The sequence below is a fragment of the Bubalus bubalis genome, chromosome 2 (genome assembly GCF_019923935.1).
Source record: "Bubalus bubalis isolate 160015118507 breed Murrah chromosome 2, NDDB_SH_1, whole genome shotgun sequence".
Classification (NCBI taxonomy): Eukaryota; Metazoa; Chordata; class Mammalia; order Artiodactyla; family Bovidae; genus Bubalus; species Bubalus bubalis.
Window position 1 is genome coordinate 15,710,624 of NC_059158.1, and position 14,377 is coordinate 15,725,000.

At 41.4% G+C, this 14,377-nt stretch overlaps 1 long non-coding RNA gene across 6 annotated transcripts in view; it reads right to left on the bottom strand.

Moving 5' to 3' along the window:
• LOC112579558 overlaps positions 1-14,377 on the bottom strand; it is a 224,226-nt gene that overhangs the window by 64,665 nt on the left and 145,184 nt on the right. For 2 of the 6 annotated variants that reach the window (XR_006544401.2, XR_006544395.2), the window contains exon 2: positions 13,566-13,647. The exons of the other annotated variants lie outside the window; for them this stretch is intronic. This is a non-coding gene — a long non-coding RNA (uncharacterized LOC112579558). The remainder of the gene's footprint in view (positions 1-13,565; positions 13,648-14,377) is intronic. 6 annotated transcript variants of the gene reach the window in all.

The following is a 14,377-nucleotide window of genomic DNA, read 5'->3' on the forward strand; positions in this document are numbered from 1 at the left end:
CTAAGAACAAGAGTAGTGAATCACACTATATCTTTCCCTCTGTATCTTCAGTGACTATGAATATTCCCCTGAATAAAGCACAAACTCGACCCAGACCTATTCCTTCCCCTCTCCTTAAAACCTTTCAACAGCATCTCACTGCTCTTTGGTTTAAAAAAAAAAAAAAAAGAATTTCTCAGCATGGCCCACAAGCTTCATGTGGTCTGGAAGTGGAAGTGAAGTTGCTCAGTCATGTCCGACTCTTTGCGACCCCATGGACTGTAGCCCACCAGACTCCTCCATCCATGGGATTCTCCAGGCAAGAATACTGGAGTGGGTTGCCATTTCCTTCTCCAGGGGACCTTCCTACCCAGGGATCGAACCCAGGTCTCCCTCATTGCAGGCAGTCGCTTTAACCTCTGAGCCACCAGGGAATACAAAGTCATGTGGTCTAGACTGTCCTTATTGGTCCAACCTCGTTTCATAGCTGGCTTTGCGGTTCTGCTTCCTTCAGTTCTTTATAAGCACTTTTTCCCTGCCCATCACAGGGCCTTTGCACAGGTTTCCCTACCTAATTATAATATTTTCTGCTCTCTGAACCCATTGATTTCTATTGATTCTTCAGATCTCAGCTCAAGAACCACCTCGTCCAGGAAGGCTTCCTTGACTTTTATTATTAGGTCAAATCTTTTCTGGTTCTGATAATACCATGAGTTGCTCAATTAGATGTTAACACAATTGCCATTTTAAGTTTTCTAGTGTGTATTTTTCTTACTATGAACATGCTTACATGGTGAAAAAAATCAACATATAAAAGGATGTATATTTAGCTATCTAGCTTTGATTCTTGTTCTCATTTACCCCACAACCTCTCCTTTGAGAGACAAATATTTTTCTTTATTAGTTTCTTATTTATCTTTCCAATATTCCTTTTATGCAAGAACACATACAAATACATATCTTGTTTCTCCCCCATTTAACACAAAAGATAAAAGATACTTTATGGGAAGGGAATAATGTTGAAAGAGAGGAAAGTATATAGAGGCTACAATAGACAGGAACAGAAGAGACAATTTTTTTGTTTGGTTCGACTTTCAAATTTTTATTTTATATTGGAGTATAGCCAATTAACAATGTTGTGATAGCTTCGGGTGGACAGCAAAGGGACTCGGTCATATATATACTATATACATGTATCCATTCTCCCCGCCACTTCCCTTCCATCCAGGCTGCCACATAACACTGAGCAGAGTTCCCTGTAGTATATAGTAGGTCCTTGTTGGTTATCCATTTTAAATATAGTAGTGTGTACATGACCATCCCAAACTCCCTATTCTGAAGAGACTACTTCTTATAGATCCTGTGAGGATTGAAAAGTATACATTTCTGCCCTCAAGGAGGTTATACTGTGGTAAAGAGCTATTCACATTCCTTCGAAGAAAAAAGTGCACTATGACAGAGCCTGTGTCTGTGACGACTTTTTTTAAAAAGTCTTTTTTGAATTTGTTGCAATATTGCTTCTGTTTTATATTTTGGTTTTTCGGCCACGAGGCATATGGGATCTTAGCGCCCCAACTGGGGATTGAATCCAAACCCCCTGTATTGGAAGGCACTGTCTTAACCCACTGGACCACCAGGGCAGTCCCTGTGATGACTTTCTGTTGATGTGCTTCTAGACCCTGCCCTCCAGGCTTCTTTTACATGAAAGAGAAGTAAGACCTTTGTCCTCTGCGGGTCTTCATAGTTTGTTGTTGCTGTTCAGTCACTAAGTCATGTCTGACTCCCTGTGACCCCACGAACTATATAGCACACCAGGTTTCCCTGTCCTTCAGTATCTCCCGGGGTTTGTTCAAACTCATGTCCATTGACTCAGTGATGCCATCAAACCATCGCATCCTCTGTCATTCCCTTCTCCTCCTGCCCTCAATCTTTCCCAGCATCAGAGTCTTTTCTAGTGAGTTAGCTCTTTGCATCAAGTGACCAAAGTACTGAAGCTTCAGCATCAGTCCTTCCAATGAATATTCAAGGTTGATTTCCTTTAGGATTGACTCTTTTGGTCTCTTGGGAATCCAAGGGATTCTCCAGAATCCTCTCCAGTACCACAGTTCAAAAGCATCAGTTCTTCAGTGCTCAGCCTTCTTTATGGTCCAACTCTCACATTCGTACCTTATTTAGGGTTCCATTATTCACAGCCAGACCTAATCCTAACTGAACAGACTCATAGAAAAGACCTGGAGAATTATTAACAGCCTTTAAACAAGACCCGCATGCTGTGTCTGGATAATAATAATTTTTTAAAAAATATTTACAAGGGAGAGGAAGATCAAAATTGTATGTCAAAGGGCATGTTCCCTTTATATGCCCATAATGCAGTTCAGTCCTCAGCGATCAGTGCAAAGAAATAGAGGAAAACAACAGAATGGGAAAGACTAGAGATCTCTTCAAGAAAATTAGAGATGCCAAGGGAACATTTCATGCAAAGATGGGCTTGATAAAGGACACAAATGGTATGGACCTAACAGAAGCAGAAGATATTAAGAAGAGGTGGCAAGAATACACAGAAGAACTGTACAAAAAAGAGCTTCACAACCAAGATAATCATGATGGTGTGATCACTCACCTAGAGCCAGACATCCTGGAATGTGAAGTCAAGTGGGCCTTAGAAAGCATCACTATGAACAAAGCTAGTGGAGGTGATGGAATTCCAGTTGAGCTATTTCAAATCCTGAAAGATAATGCTGTGAAAGTGCTGCATGCAATATGCCAGCAAATTTGGAAAACGCAGCAGTGGCCACAGGACTGGAAAAGGTCAGTTTTCATTCCAGTCCCAAAGAAAGGCAATGCCAAAGAATGCTCAAACTGCCGCACAATTGCACTCATCTCACACGCTAGTAAAGTGATGCTCAAAATTCTCCAAGCCAGGCTTCAGCAATACGTGAACCATGAACTTCCAGATGTTCAAGCTGGTTTTAGAAAAGGCGGAGGAACCCGAGATCAAATTGCCAACATCTGCTGGATCATGGAAAAAGCAAGAGAGTTCCAGAAAAACATCTATTTCTGCTTTATTGATTATGCCAAAGCCTTTGACTGTGTGGATCACAATAAACTGTGGAAACTTCTAAAAGAGATGGGAATACCAGACCACCTGACCTGCCTTCTGAGAAACCTATATGCAAGTCAGGAAGCAACAGTTAGAACTGGACATGGAACAACAGACTGGTTCCAAATAGGAAAAGGAGTACATCAAGGCTGTATATTGTCACCCTGCTTATTTAACTTCTATGCAGAGTACATCATGAGAAACGCTGGGCTGGAAGAAGCACAAGCTGGAATCAAGATTGCCAGGAGAAATCTCAATAACCTCAGATATGCAGATGACAACACCCTTGTGGCAGAAAGTGAAGAGGAACTAAAAAGCCTCTTGATGAAAGTGAAAGTGGAGAGTGAAAAAGTTGGCTTAAAGCTCAACATTCAGAAAACGAAGATCATGGCATCCGGTCCCATCACTTCATGGGAAATAGATGGGGAAACAGTGGAAACAGTGGCTTACTTAATTTTGGGGGGCTCCAAAATCATTGCAGATGTTGATTGCAGCCATGAAATTAAAAGACGCTTACTCCTTGGAAGGAAAGTTATGACCAACCTAGACAGCATATTAAAAAGCAGAGACATTACTTTGCCAGCAAAGCTCCGTCTAGTCAAGGCTATGGTTTATCCAGTGGTCATGTATGGATGTGAGAGTTGGACTGTGAAGAAAGCTGAGCACCAAAGAATTGATGCTTTTGAACTGTGGTGTTGGAGAAGACTCTTGAGAGTCCCTTGGACTGCAAGGAGATCCAACCAGTCCATTCTAAAGGAGATCAGCCCTGGATGTTCTTCGGAAGGAATGATGCTAAAGCTGAAACTCCAACACTTTGGCCACCTCATGCAAAGAGTTGACTATTGGAAAAGACTCTGATGCTGGGAGGGATTGGGGACAGGAGGAGAAGAGGACGACAGAGGATGAGATGGCTGGATGGCATCACCGACTCGATGGATGTGAGTTTGAGTAAAGTCTGGGAGTTCGTGATGGACAGGAGGCCTGGCGTGCTACAATTCATGGGGTTGCAAAGAGTCAGACACAACTGAGCGACTGAACTGAACTGAATGCAGTTCAAAGATTCTGGAAGGGCAGAAAGTCCCAGGGAATTAAGCTATCAGCAAAAGGAAGCCCACCAAGTGTTAAGGAAGCTAGGATGTGACACTTTTTAATATGCTGTCTAGGTTGGTCATAACTTTCCTTCCAAGGAGTAAGCGTCTTTTAATTTCATGGCTGCAATCACCATCTGCAGTTAAGGAAGCTGGCATCTTGGGCTCTCAGAAGCTGGGCTTGAAACGTGGAGATGTAGACTTTGGTGGCATGGTGTGTCTCAACCATGGAACTGACTTTGGTTTATGGTTCCTGATATATTAAAGTCACTTTATATTAATAGTGATGATATCTCTCCTTATTTAAGCCACTCTTGGGAATTTGAAAGGAGATAGCCAAAAAAACTCCAGGCCGGCATGCTTCCACAGAACAAACTACCCGAGGAGTTTCCTGCTGAAAATGCAGTGACCTGGGTGTTGCATACAGTAGACAAACTGAGCTCCGGGAAGGAGGGTGACTCCCTAGACCACCCAGCCCGTTAGTGATGCTTTGAACTCTCCTCCCTTGAGGCTCCTAAGCCCATTCACTCTCCTCAGCGCTGGCTTATCTAGAAATTTAATCCACTCTCCTTCAGGAAAACTGGTTGTGCCCTGGGAAGGGGGCTGAGGCAGAGGAGAACATTCATCTTAGCCATAAAGTCACGGGCAATCAAACACTGAGCTTTCATCTACCACCCATAAAAGAGAAGTTCAGCTTTCAAAATGTCTGCAGAAAAAGTTCTTTCAAGTTGTGCCTTTCTGACTATAAGAAATGAGTCCTGCTTGAGATGGTGTCTGATGAGACACTTGGTGTGGGGTTGAAAGATGCAGGGCAAGGCAGTATTCTCCTGTCTTCCCTATGGAGTTAGATATCTCCAGGTCCCAAGAATTGACAGTGGACCAGTCACAGCTACGGTTACAAAGTTGTACTTGAGATCATGAAATCATAAATAAAGCAAATGTTTTCTCTGATGCTAGATAATAATTTCCCAGTGCACAGAGCCCTTCAAACAACAATATTGCTGTTTTTTTTTTTTTAACCCAAAACCCAATATACTATTTCTTTCTACTAAATCTTTCAGCATATTCCTTACTCGTTGCAAATTTCTACCACCCATCTGTGTACAAAGGTGCTAAATCTGAGTTGGATATAACAAATCCTCATATAATGGGAGTCGTGCTTTTTTCAAAGGCTTTCTTCCCCGTCACTTCAGGAATGCAGCTATCTTCGAATCTCAGGTTTTTAACACTGAAAGAAACCTCTTAGTTCAATATATAAAAGAATCCAATCCCTTCGTTTATAAATGAGAAACACTGAGGCCCAAAGAGAAGAAAGATTGTGCCCAAGGTCACGGAGCCAGTTGGAGTTTTAATAAGTATCTCTTCAATTGCTTTTCTGTTTTTGCAGAACAGATTAAAAAGAAATAGCTTTTCTTCTCCTTCTGTTTTCTTAGCCACCCAGCATTACAGTTGAGGTCTCATGTTTGGAATCAGAAATATAGGACAACAAAGTACTACAATATACAATTCATCAAAAATATATATATATATATATATATATATATATATATACACACACACACACACATATATATATTCTTTTTTTTTTTACTCAGAACAAAATGTATCATAACAATTCATTCTTTCTCACCTTTGTCATCAGCCTTCTTGCATGAGATGAACTGGCTGTTCTCTGCACCGAGGTGCGTGTGTGGAGATGTCATGTGTTAACAGCTAATTAGGAGCATTTCAGAGCAGAAGCTGGCCTGCTAACACAGCTGAGATTCTGTGTCATGGTGCTATTGGACACAGCTGCAGCTCATGGGTGTCCACAAAGAACACCCAGCACAGTGGAGACAATTAGCCCAGGGTTAGAAGAAGGCTTCTGAGAGCAGCCAGGGTGCTCGCTTGGAGCCTGCCAAGTAGCTGTGTCGGCTGTTGGTCTGAGCAAACTGCTAGATGCCCAAAGGCCCCTGGTAACCCACCATGAGCTCCCAACACCTCTTCAGATATTCACAGGGAACAAACTGCAGGCATCCAGAAGGGGCAGCAGATACTTGTGAAAAGGGCCGTAGTGCTAAGAGGAAGAGACAGAGATCATCGGCACCACTCTGCCTCTAAGTGGGTAATGTTTCTGTCCAATTCACCTGCACTGTCAAAACATCCACAGCCGTTGGCCAAGCTTTCAGTCCCCAGACAGAAGTAAAACAATTAATGAAATAGCATGCTTTGGGGAAGAAGGAGAGAGCATGACATATTAGGATAAAATCCACACCTTCTATACATGATTTATCTGATTTACTATGGACTGTATCACTAGTATGTATCAAAGTTCTATTTGATGCATTCCAGGGAATTCAGTATTTTGCCTTCATTGAAATTGATTAGGGTGTAGTAGTTTTCACTTCTCATTTCAGACATTTAGAATGAGAAGGGCCTTGCTTTTCTAGCTTCAACTCCAGAAAAACAAATAGTGGATTCTTCAGTATTTATTCAGCAACAACTCAGTATTCATGGGCCTGTGCTCCAAGATGTTGGGATTAAAGCTGGACCCACCCGATTCTTGGAGTACTTTATAAGCATCATGTAATTCATATAAATATTGAGCACCTGTTCTGGACCAGGCCAAGAAAACTGTTTAGACATTACTGTTTTGAGATGGCTACTAGTGAAGGACAAAGAAGCCTGGTGTGCTACAGTCCATGGTGTTGCAAAGAGTCAGACACAACTGAACAACCGAACAATAAGAACTGGGTAATTGGGGCTTCCAAGGTGGCTCGGTGGTAAAGAATCTGACTGCCAGTGCAGGAGATGCAAGAGATTCAGATTCAATCCCTGTGTTGGGAAGATTCCCTGGAGAAGGAAATGGCAACCCACTCCAGTATTCTGCCTGGGAAATCCCATGGACAGAGGAGCATGGTGGGTTATGGTCCATGGGGGCCGCAGAGAGCCAGACATGACTGAGCACACACAAATACACTCTTGGTAATTGCCACCTTCACTTCCTTTCTTTTTCCTTCACAGGGAATTCAAAAACTTCTGAACACTTTCACTAGTGTTTAGTGAAAACTAATAGAAACTGATTGTCATGCAGAGCACAAAGAATATAATTGGTTTCACAATTACTTAATTCTCCCCAAAAACAAACCATAGGGACTTCTAGCTAAACATAGCAGATAAAACAAACAAACATGATTATATCTCCATTCCCACTCAAAGCCTCAGTAGGATGACAGTAAGAGACTGGAAAACATACATTGGTAAGTGCCATGGGGACAAAAGAGGAAATAACATTATTTTGAAACCCAGAGAGCAGATGGATGGGCAATAACTAACTTACTAGACAGGAGAAAGCTGAATGGCAAGAGCCTCTAAGAAGCAAAGCCAAAAATCAGATTTGATGGAGCCACGGAGGCCTGGAGAGTCTCAGCAGCAGACGCACCAGCTGCCCCCAAAGGGGTGTGTGCAAGACTGATGCCAGGAGAAGTGACTACAAATCTGTTTAAGGAATAGCTGGACCTAGATTCCCTATGGTTTCTTGCACTGCCAGCCACTGTCTCCTTCCTACCCAGGACAAGTCTGGAGGTTTATTCTCAAGAGAGGCTAAGAGAGAACATTCTGGATAGAGGAACAGTGGACCCAGCTGAGGGCCTTTGTGACGTATGGAAACCAGGGACGCTAAGAGGGGCATCTGCACACAAAGAGTGGCATCAGCAGCACCATTTTTTAAAAAATCGGGGTACAGTTGCTCTACAGTGTTCTTAGTTTCTGCTGTACAACATGAATCAGCTATATGCATATCTATATCTCCTCCCTCTTGAGCCTCCCTCGCTGCACCCCCCGCCCCCACATCCCACCCTTCTAGGCCATCACCAAGCACTGAGCTGAGCTCCCTGTGCTGTACAGCAGCTTCCCATCTGTGCTACACATGGTGGTGTCTATATCTCAGTGCTACTCTCCCAATTCACCCCACCCTCCCCTTCCCCAACGTGTCCACATATCCGTTCTCCACGTCTGTGTCTCCATTGCCTTGTAAATAGGTTCATCAGTACCATTTTTCTAGATTCCACATACTACACGTGTTGATATACAATATTTGTTTTTCTCTTCCTAACTTACTTCACTCTGTATTGACAGATTCTAGGTCTATCCATGTGTCTACAAAAGACCCAATCTCATTCCTTTTTGTGGCTGAGTAATATTCCACTGTACATATGCACCATTTCTTCTTTATCCATTCATCTGTTGACAGGATATTTAGGTCGTTTCCATGTCTTGGCTGTTGTAAATAGCAGCACCATTTCACCCTTGTTCCCAGAAAGCTGGCAGCCAGGATGCATATGCACTGGCAGGAGAAAGGAGGCTTGGGGTAAACTGATCAGCCCCAAAGAAAGTATGTACAGATACGAGGTAACTGGTAAGCAGTGTGATGTTCAGTCCTAATCCCTGAGACCTGTGACTGTGTGAGGTTACGTGGCAAAGGATAATTCAGGTGGCAGATGGAATTAAAGTTGCTAATCAGTTTACCACAAGAAGGAGAGGGTCCTGGGTTATTCAGGTGGACCCACGGTCATCACCAAGGTCTTTAAAAGCAGAAGAGAGAAGCAAAAGAGGTCAGACTGATGTCATGTAAAAAAGACTTGACCCACTGTTACTGGCTTTGAAGATGGAAGGAGAGGACTAAAGGTCAAAGAATAGGAGTGGCTTCTAGAACCCAGAAAAGGGAAGGAAATGGATTGTCCCCTGGAGGCTCAGAAAGCAATGCAGCCCTGCCAACAACCTGAAGCGAGACCATATCAGACATCTGACCTCCAGAACTGGAAGACAGTAAATGTGTGCTGCTTTAGCTGCCAAGTTTGTGGTAATTCGTTACTGTGGCAATAGAAAACTAGATATGAAGAGTTGGGGGAACCCAGCAAAATCCCCATCACCCTCCAGTGAATCTCATTCGTTGCAAATCCCACCCATATACTTTCATTCCTCAGACAGGAACTTTTGAGGACTTCTGCCATTGACTTTTTAGGACTTCTCTTGAAAATGGACAGCAAAAGAGTTAACAGATATTTGAAAGAAATATCTAACATGAAAGGTGAAGTCAAAAATTATCTACCTAAAGAAACTAAAGACCTATATATAGAAAACTATAAAACACTGGTGAAAGAAATCAAAGAGGACACTAATAGATGGAGAAATATACCATGTTCATGGATTGGAAGAATCAATATAGTGAAAATGAGTATACTATGCAAAGCAATTTATAGATTTAATGCAATCCATATCAAGCTACCAACGGTATTCTTCACAGAGCTAGAACAAATAATTTCACAATTTGTATGGAAATACAAAAAACTTCGAATAGCCAAAGCAATCTTGAGAAAGAAGAATGGGACTGGAGGAATCAACCTGCCTGACTTCAGGCTCTACTACAAAGCCACAGTCATCAAGAAAGTATGTTACTGGCACAAAGACAGAAATATAGATCAATGGAACAAAATAGAAAGCCCAGAGATAAATCCACGTACCTATGAACACCTTATCTTTGACAAAGGAGGCAAGAATATACAATGGATTAAAGACAATCTCTTTAACAAGTGGTGCTGGGAAAACTGGTCAACCACTTGTAAAAGAATGAAACTAGAACACTTTCTAACACCATACACAAAAATAAACTCAAAATGGATTAAAGATCTCAACGTAAGACCAGAAACTATAAAACTCCTAGAGGAGAACATAGGCAACACACTCTCCATCATACATCACAGCAGGATCCTCTATGACCCACCTCCCAGAATATTGGAAATAAAAGCAAAAATAAACAAATGGGACCTAATTAACCTTAAAAGCTTCTGCACAACAAAGGAAACTATAAGCAAGGTGAAAAGACAGCCTTCAGAATGGGAGAAAATAATAGCAAATGAAGCAACTGACAAACAACTAATCTCAAAAATATACAAGCAACTCCTACAGCTCAATTCCAGAAAAATAAATGACCCAGTCAAAAAATGGGCCAAAGAACTAAATAGACATTTCTCCAAAGAAGACATACAGATGGCTAACAAACACATGAAAAGATGCTCAACACTGCTCATTATCAGAGAAATGCAAATCAAAACCACTATGAGGTACCATTTCACACCAGTCAGAATGGCTGCGATCCAAAAGTCTACAAGCAATAAATGCTGGAGAGGGTGTGGAGAAAAGGGAACCCTCTTACACTGTTGGTGGGAATGCAAACTAGTACAGCCACTATGGAGAACAGTGTGGAGATTCCCCAAAAAACTGGAAATAGAACTGCCTTATGACTCAGCAATCCCACTGCTGGGCATACACACTGAGGAAACCAGAAGGGAAAGAGACACGTGTACCCCAATGTTCATCGCAGCACTGTTTATAATAGCCAGGACATGGAAGCAACCTAGATGTCCATCAGCAGATGAATGGATAAGAAAGCTGTGGTACATATACACAATGGAGTATTACTCAGCCATTAAAAAGAATACATTTGAATCAGTTCTAATGAGGTGGATGAAACTGGAGCCTATTATACAGAGTGAAGTAAGCCAGAAAGAAAAACACCAATACAGTATACTAACGCATATATATGGAATTTAGAAAGATGGTAACAATAACACTGTATACGAGACAGCGATGTATAGAACAGCCTTTTGGACTCTGCGGGAGAGGGAGAGGGTGGGATGATTTGGGAGAATGGCATTGAAACATGTATAATATCCTATATGAAACGAGTCGCCAGTCCAGGTTCGATGCACGATACTGGATGCTTGGGGCTGGTGCACTGGGACGACCCAGAGGGGTGGTATGGGGAGGGAGGAGGGAGGGTTCAGGATGGGGAACACATGTATACCTGTGGCGGATTCATTTTGATATATGGTAAAACCAATACAATATTGTAAAGTTAAAAAATAAAAAAAATAATAAAATAAAAATTAAAAAAATAAATTTAAATTGATTTTTTATTGAAGATAATTGCTTTACAGAATTTTGCTGTTTTCTGTCAAACCTCAACATGAATCAGCCATAGGTATACATATGTCCTTTCCCTTTTAAATAAATTTAAAAAGACTAACATGAATCATTTTTAAAAATCAGAAGCATGTATATTTAACTCTTGCAATTAAAAAATGCTATATATCCTAACTCATTAGCTAAAAATAAATAAAGACTCTCAAAAAAAAATTAACAAATATCACAGAGAGAACAGACAATGCATTGAGAGAGCAGAAGAAAATGTAAATAAAACAAAACCCTCAGAGAAATAAGAGAAGATGTTGCATCCATAACACAAGAATGGAGTCCTTTTTCTTAATGGATTTTTTTTTTAAACTGGAGGATAACTGCTTTACAGTGCTGTGTTAGTTTCTGACAGAGTGCTCTTAAAAAGGAACATTCACAAGACTTAAAGCACTTTTAGAATTTCAAACTAGGTGCATGAATACAGTGGTATTTTATAATATTTTAGTGAGATGTGATTTAGTTGCTCAGTCACATATGACTCATTGCAACCCTGTGGGCTGTAGCCTGCCAGGCTCCTGTGTCCATGGGATTTTCCAGGCAAGAATACTGGAGTGGGTTGCCATTCCCTTCTCCAGGGGATCTTCCCAACCCAGTGATCAAACCCAGGTCTCCTGTATTGCAGGCAGATTCTTTACCTATTGAGCCACCAGGGAGCCTGATACAATAGAATAAATAAATATTAAATAGAATGGTACATAAATAGTTTTTAAAACTTCAAAAAAAGTCCATGGCAAGCCATCAGCATGGATCTCTGTTAAAGATATTAACAATAGGTCTTACTTTAAGAGCTGCCAAGTGAATTTAGAAGAAATAAGAGGATAAAATTTATTGCTATGCTCAGAAACACCGTGTGAACGAGTCCATCATAACTCGCTAGAGGATGGAAGATTGCATGGAGAGTGAGAGAGGCACTCTAGCTGAGGCCACTCCAGCTAGCCAGCCCCCAGCAACTCCAGTAACCAACTACAGCTGAACATGAGCTCAGTCAAGACCAGGATTGCCCAATCCAGTTCAGATTTCTGATCCACAGATTTGTGAGTACATACATGGCTGGTTTAAGCCAGTATGTTTTGGGATGATTTGTTACACAGCAAAACTAATTGATACTATGCGTATGTGTGCATGTGTGTATACGGGAGTACATAGTAAAGTGAAGTTCGTGTGTTTTATAATGGGAAATCAATACATCTATCTAAATTTGAAAAAGCAGCAGGTTACTTAGAAACAGGGGGACAAAAACAGTGAATAGATTTTAAATGGATAATCTAGTCAGTAAGTGGGTAATCTGAGAAGTATAAATCAGGGGTTGGTAGAGATAGAGGATTTCCTTACAGGCTGGTAGAATTGTTTGCCTTCTAAAAATGAAGTAAACATTTCATTTTGATAAAACTGCAAATTAAATGGAAATTAAAAAGGAAAATAGCCCAACTTCCAGGTTGCTGGTAGTCAGCTGGTGTAGAGCATTGACCATTGCCAGCAGGAGTCATGTGTTCCACACATGCCCTGGCAGCTGGAGGACTTTCCTACTAAGGCCTTAAGCCGCAACCAACCCGGTTTTCCCTTTTGATTAGTATTCAGTCTTCGGGCCTGCATACTTGTGGTTAGTACACAGTGGGAGAACTGGAAAAAAAAGAGCATATGGAAAAGTTAGATGCTGAGTCTCAGACACTGCAGGTGTTCTTCAAGTTGGTATTCTCCATCCTCGCAGAGTCAAATAAGGACCACAAGCATCAAAACATCATGGAAAACCGGCTGCAACCAAAAGCTGGGCATGGAAAAACTGGTCACTAAAAATCGTTCTGTGGTCACACTGTTGAATTGGCAGGGAGAAAAAAATGGATCAAATCACCATGCTCAACACCATGAAGTAGCACCACGAAAACAACACACACACAACAGCAGTAACAACATCTGTTGTCAGACGATCACCCTCTTCAATACTACACTCTCTGTGCTTTTAAGTACTTTTCTTCTTTGAAATTATTATTTCTTAAGCGTGTTTGTTAAATTTGTTTTCTTCTATTACATTAGGAGAAAGTACGTGATATTTTGAAAAGGCACAGAAGGTAAAACTAAGGTACTAGACCTTAAGTGATGTATTTATTAGCCAGGATAGGTGGATACTGTAGTAATCAAACCCCCCAAATCCCTGGGACTTAACAACACAGGCTACACCTTCAAACTCAGGTCTTCAGAAAGACCCTGGCTATCTAATTCACTCAAAATCTGGACTGATTAATGCTGCCATGGGCACTTCCTTTCAAAGGTGACCGGAAGTGACACTCATCACTTTTGCTTGTTTTTGTTGTTTGTTTTTAGCCTTTTTCACACGGCTATGTCTAAATTCAAAAGAGTGAAAAGATGTAATTCTACCAAGTACTTACCCAAAAGGAGAACTGGAGTATTTGTGACATGTGCCAACTCACTCTGCTATTTTCCCCGCTGCTGAACATTGTCATACATCACCTAGAATATAAATGAGTTATGTGTATTTTTATCCAAAGTATAGAAACTTTTTTCCTAGACATGTTTTACTCCGGAAAATTATCATGCTTTAGAGGCAGATGATGAATCTGGCTAAGAGGGGAGGGCCAGGAGGTTACATGAGGTTTGAAAGTTATATAAAGTAATGTGGTTTCCTTTTTGTTTTTATCTTCCTGTGGTTTAATGATGCAGCAAAACATAATGGAAAATGCACAAATCCTGGTCTTCAAGTGGTTTCAATAACAAGACAATTTCCTTTCACTCGATCACTAATCAATTGTTTTCTTTGCTTTCAAGTAGAGCCTTATTTCGGAGAAGGCAATGGCACCCCACTCCAGTACTCTTGCCTAGAAAACCCCATGGATGGAGGAGCCTGGTGGGCTGCAGTCCATGGGGTCGCCAAGAGTCGGACACGACTGAGTGACTTCATTTGCACTTTTCACTTTCATGCATTGGAGAAGGAAATGGCAACCCACTCCAGTGTTCTTGCCTGGAGAATCCCAGGGGCGGGGGAGCCTGGTGGGCTGCCGTCTATGGGGTCGCACAGAGTCGGACACGACTGAAGTGACGTAGCAGTAGCAGCAGCAGAACCTTATTTTTGCCTTTATTCATCTTTTAAACTTTTTTATTTTGTATTGGGGTATATCTGATTAACAATGTTGTGATAGTTTTGGGCGAACAGCAAAGGGACTCAGCCCTACATACACATGTA